Below are 6,000 nucleotides of genomic sequence, written 5' to 3'. Positions count from 1 at the left end.
TCATCTTTCCATTGACCCTTGTCACTATTGTTGCTCTCCACCATTTTTACTGGGCTGTGAGCTGCTGACACTGAATGATGGTGACAGGCAATATGCACATGTGCAGAGAAGTGAGACATTTAAAAAAAAAAAACACATGAATCTGGTCTGAGATCAGATATGAATCAGATCTAGGACCACATGTGCAAGTGGCCAAATTAGATTTGGTTTGTTCACACTTCCATGAATAAATCTATAATGTAAACATAACCAAATTTACATGCTCAGAAATGAGTCACACAGCAAGTCTGTTCCTAAGACATGACTCATCTTTGCCACCTTGAAAATTTCAAAGGTGGAAATTACAAGAGTTCAGGTGGTTGCCATTGTTATCCTGCAGTAATGTTAATACCACAGCAAAACTCCAGGATGCCATATATCTGAAATGAATAAAAAGGAATCATGAATAAATGGAGTTTGTAAAAAGTAAAAGTAAATTGAGAGCCAGCTGGCAAATAACACTACAAAATAATCCTCTTTTTATATTTTAAAAACAGTATTGTTAGATGTATTTGAGCAGCCAGGCTAGAGTGGAAGCAGTCTCCAGACCCTATTGTTACCTTGCAACTCAAAAGCTGCACACTTTTTTATTATAATAGGATGCTTTTTTGTGTCAAGTTAGGTTGATTGTTGGTGCAGCAGTGAAGTCCAAGAACAGTGTCATATCTGTTGTGTGTGTCAGGGTGAGGGAAAGCTTTTGGGGAAAAATCCATGAAAGTAAAGCACAGCTTCTGAAATGTTTTCTGTGTCCTTGACAGTGAGAGCCCCACTGTATCCTATGTTTTCCACACTTTTTTGAATCCTAGGGGCCACTAAGGAACACAGACAGGTTGTTCTTCTGGAGATATTCTCAATGATTCCTGTAGGTTTCTTAAACTTGAGGGGTGCAAGGAGTGATAACATTCTTATATTGGAAATTCTTTATTAGGAATAACCCCTTGAGATGTACCATCTCATTTTCGAGGGTGTCCTAAATGACAATTATACAATATAAGCACAATTAGACAAACAAAAAACCCCAAAAATAATTAAAGATTAAATAATGAAATGAATAATTAAACAATATCAAGGACCTGTACTAACTAATAGGCTATCATTTTCACTGAATATGTTTTCCTCAGGTACTTGGTACCACCATTTCATCTCATATCATATGAAGTTCATTCAAGGCTCTGATGATGTCGCTCCTAATTAATAACCCCACCTCTTTCACATGAATGCGCTGGATAGGAAAATCCAGATTTGACTGAGCTAGTTGACAGCCAGCTTCATGACACTGGTTATCTGGATGAACTGTGTTTGGCTCAGTGAAGTCAGATAATGAAAAGATATCCTGGGTATATTGAACTTGCTTTGTAGTACGGGCCCCAGGCCTGAACTACAATAACAACAACAAAAAGCAGTATATATCAAATAATAAGACATACAAGATCAAGAGATCATACTACAAGCAGAGCAAACAGATCATTCATTTACAAAAAAGTATTAATGTCAGTGATAGCATTAAGTAATAAAGTCATAAAATATAATCATAGAGGTGTTATTATGGACATGTACAACTGATCTCATAATAAGAAGACAGGGCATTTTTGAACAAGAGGAAAGATGACATGGATCGAATATTTACAGGTAAATTATTCCGATCAGATGGAGCGTTAAACATAAAGGCTTTCTTAGCTATAGACTACAGGAACAGAAAAAAGAGTTGTACTGAGTGTCTCAATAGATAATTGGAGGAGAAAGGTACCATGACGTGTTATAAATAATGAGGGTAATTGAAATGTATACAATTAAAAATAACCTGCAGCCAATGTCACTGTTTTCATATGATGAGAGAGGGCCAATTAAGAATTTCATACATTGTACGATGATGAGTTATGAAAGGACAACCAAGAGAAAATCTGAATAGTCTATTATAAACTATATTGAGAGGATGAAGATTAGTTTTGAATGCAGCCTGATATACAACGTCAGCGTAATCCGATATTGGTAAAATGAGTTGTGAAGCAAGCTTCTTTTTAACAATACAAGAAAAACAATTTCTGGATCTGTAAAGAACACCAATACCGAAGTTCATTTTCTTCACAATATGATTAATAAATGAAAATGAAAGTCAAGCCATAGGCCCAGGTATTTGGTGTGTTCAACTCTTTGCAGTTATGTACCATCGAGATAGGCAATAACACATGAATGAGCTTTAAATTTGGATTTAATGCTTTGGCGGGTACCAAAAATCATAATGTGAGATTTAGTTATATTGAGTAGTCATTTATTAGCTGTGAGCCAGTATTGTAGGATATTAAAATCAGACTGCAAAGCTGATTCAATCTGTAATAAATTAGTTTTAGAAGTGTATATTACTGTGTCGTTATGGTCAAATCAGTGCAAATTAAAGTCTTGGATGTGACTATAAATGCATAACATTACTGAGCAAATCAACTTTGACTTGGATAAACCTGGGATAAGCAAATATCAAAGCTGGGATGCACAAGTTAGAGACTTACAGTTTGAAACTTTCTCTCTGGTTGCTGTGTTAGAAGCTGCAATAAAAGAAAGCTGAAAATAGTCCACGTTCCAGTATATTTCACTGCTGTGTTCCCCATGATTAATTACCTCTTGGTCACAAAAACACGTCTACTCAGACATACTAGATGTCAGCATGAAGCTGGTTGAATTGGAATAATTTTGACCAGTCTGTCCAGCAGTGTGCAGTGATGCATAGATAAGCGAGAACCTGCAGGGAAAAGTAATGAAGAAAACATCTCACACAATCCAGCTTGGAGCCACCAAACAGCAACACAACAGATACAGGCATGACTTGTTGTGAAATCAAAGTTGGGGAAAGTGTATATTTTTAGCCACTAAATAAAACCTATTATTGACTCCTTGGATCAAGCTAAAAAAAAAAAGCTGAATTTAATGTGCTGCACAAAACCGCATGCACAAAATACATTTAATGAACTAGATATTAAAGACATATTCTTGATATTAAGCAGGAGCCCCACAGTATCGCCTGTCTCTTAAAAATCTTTCTCTGCCTGGTTTATTCCTCTTAATCTCCTCCTATGAAAGGGGAAATCAATAAGGCATGATGTCTTTCACCTCTTTCATCTCACCAATGACAAAAGGCAAAATGTCCTTATTGTGTATATTCTGTGCAATATCACCAATAACACAAACCCGGAGCATCGTATGCAAGCAAATGATAGTGCCAGATTTTAGCAGAAAGATGAAAAATTCACATCTCACCATATTGTGTGTAACATAGAATTGTTTCATCAATCAACTGTATGCACTACTCTGATTCCAAGCGGTGTAATTTTAACATGTGTATATACAGTATGTTGGTAATGAAAAATGAGAATCAGCACTGCTTGTGTGATTCTTCTGGTAGTAGATAAAGATGGTGGGTAAGAAATAATGAAAACAATCTTTCCTCGGTGCAGGAGCAAAATATTCCTGCAGTCTCAGTATAATCACCACTTTCTCCCACAGTGTTGCTTGGCTTCCTGTCTTCTTTTCTTTTTTTTTTTCTCATCACAACCTCAGCTCAAATAATCAATGAAAATTACATGTTCTTTCTTCATGTTAGAAAAATCTCAATGATCTGTCCTAAAATAAAAATGTGAAAACCTTTATACATACCTTCATTATTTTCCATTTGGAGTATGACTGTTAAATGTCTCTCTTCTGCTGACAACATGTCAACGTGCCAGATTTTTAAGGTGTTTAACCAGCACTAAACAAACAAGAAAATACAACTCCAATGCTAACATCACTTGACTGGTTAATTCTATGATCTTAGTCATTGCTTTCAAAGCACATTTCAGGTGCTTTAATTCCACATCTACTGGTTCATTGTTTTGCTTGTTCAAAGGAGAGAATAAAGAAGTTTTTACAGTAGCAGATGGTAGAGATGGTAGCAGATTAGAACAGGTTAGCAAATGCATTATCACCTTCATATTTCATTCTCTGATTCATTTTCATATTTCACTTGTTTTAAACGGCCAATTTATTTTATTTTATTGCATGTTATAAAGGAAATTGCTTTAAAGTATGCCGGTGAAAAACAATAAAAGGTAATTGGGAAATAATGTGTGGACATATAGAAGTATATATATATATATCTGCACAGCAGGAAAATTGGTTGTAAGTTCCCATAATGACCAGCTACAAGCTCAGCACAATTAAACATATGCATAAACAGGATATGTCATCCAGGGCTCTAATCAGAATTGCACATTATCACAGTTGTATAACAGACAGCAGCAATCTGATGGAGGCATTTTGTGTTCAGTGCAGGAAAACTTTCTAAACCTTGTGAGATGTTGATGTGATGTATCTCTGATGTGATTTCCTCCAGGCCTATATTTAATAAATGACTGTTAACCTTCAAGTCTTGCCCTGTCGCCTCTGTTTCCTGCATGATGCAAAAGGATAGAAATCAAATTCAGTTTTGTATCTGATGTCATATTCATCTTCAATTCTTTTTTCTTGTTGCCCTGTCCAAAGGAGGTCAGAGTTTAAAGTCAGCTCTTGATAACAGCACCAGAGGAGCACCAGCTCCGATATATCCAACTTGGCATTTAATAACCTGAAATCCAAGCAAACATGGGCACCTTACGTCAGCCAAAGAATATCGTTGAATGTAATTAAACCCAAATTTAATGGATATAATGTAATTTTGTCAATGCACAGTATTTTAAATCCTCATACAACCAACTCAGTTATCATACAACCTGCCTGAGTTGTCAGATGACGGGAACACTTGTAAATCCTTAAAGGGGACATATCATGCACGTTTCCAGTCTCTATATTTATATTCTGGGGTTCTACTTGTATATCTTTGCATGATTAACAGTTAAAAAAACACACGAAACAGGCCGTTTCAGCTCCTGTCTTTTTAAAGCCGCCCTCATGATGAGCCCATTCTGTTCTGATTGGCCAGCTTCCAGAAGCTGAACATCCGACATCATAACAGTAAAAAAAATTACAGAAAATCACAAAAAGCATGATATGTCCCTTTTAATATGGGAATTGTTCTGATCCTTCCCATCCATCCAACATAGCATGGCCTGCACATCTTTTTTAGCTAGTGACGTGGCTCTATAGGGGTGGCAATGCTGGTCTGTTGGTCAGTCAGTTGGTCGGTTAATCACTTTGGTCCATGCTGAAATATCTTAACAACTTTGTTCAAACATGCATGTCCCCGGAGGATGAATACAATACTGACTTTAGTGCTCCCCTTTACTGCTCCTCTAGCATCACCATGATATCGACTTTTTTGTTGTTTGTGTGCTGTGATGTAGTTCACAGAGATGGTAGTGTCTTGTTTAACGTCTGTCCACTGTAGGTTTCCGTTAAGGTTAGGTGGTATCTAGCAGTTTCACAACATAAGAAAACATATCCAGTCTGGAAAACTTGACTCAACTTCATGACTTGTGTGGCAGGCTTTGTTCTTTAAATTGTTACCCAGATTTTAAAATATAAAATGTGTAACTTTCTGCAAACTGTCACTCTCATCAGCAGCAAGAGGTAATAAAAACATTGTTTAAACAACAGCAAAGGTGATGGAACTGTTGTTAATATTTGGGAGGAAGCCTGCTGTTTATTTGAATTAGCTTTTGCAAAATTTGACAGATAACCCAGCTAGCAAGGTGCAATTTTCTTATTCACAAGTGAAAATATTCATTTCCAGCATGCTGACTGTTTTGAACAGACTTCCTTAGATGAAGACAAAACAGATTATCAACTGATGAAGTTATAAATCTCAGTTTTTCTCAATGCCAACCTCAGTTTTACAAGATCAGCTTTTTATACAAAATTATATTTTTGGCATTTATAGCAAAAATATGAGGTTTCTAACTAAAACCAGACCTAGAGAGACTTGCTCATGCCTTTGTAACCTGTAAAACAGATGTAAGATGTGTAGATACTGTAATATCCTTCACCTCGGTCTGC

This window comes from Thunnus maccoyii, chromosome 11 (genome assembly GCF_910596095.1).
Source record: "Thunnus maccoyii chromosome 11, fThuMac1.1, whole genome shotgun sequence".
Lineage (NCBI taxonomy): Eukaryota > Metazoa > Chordata > Actinopteri > Scombriformes > Scombridae > Thunnus > Thunnus maccoyii.
This window is presented reverse-complemented; position numbering follows the sequence as displayed.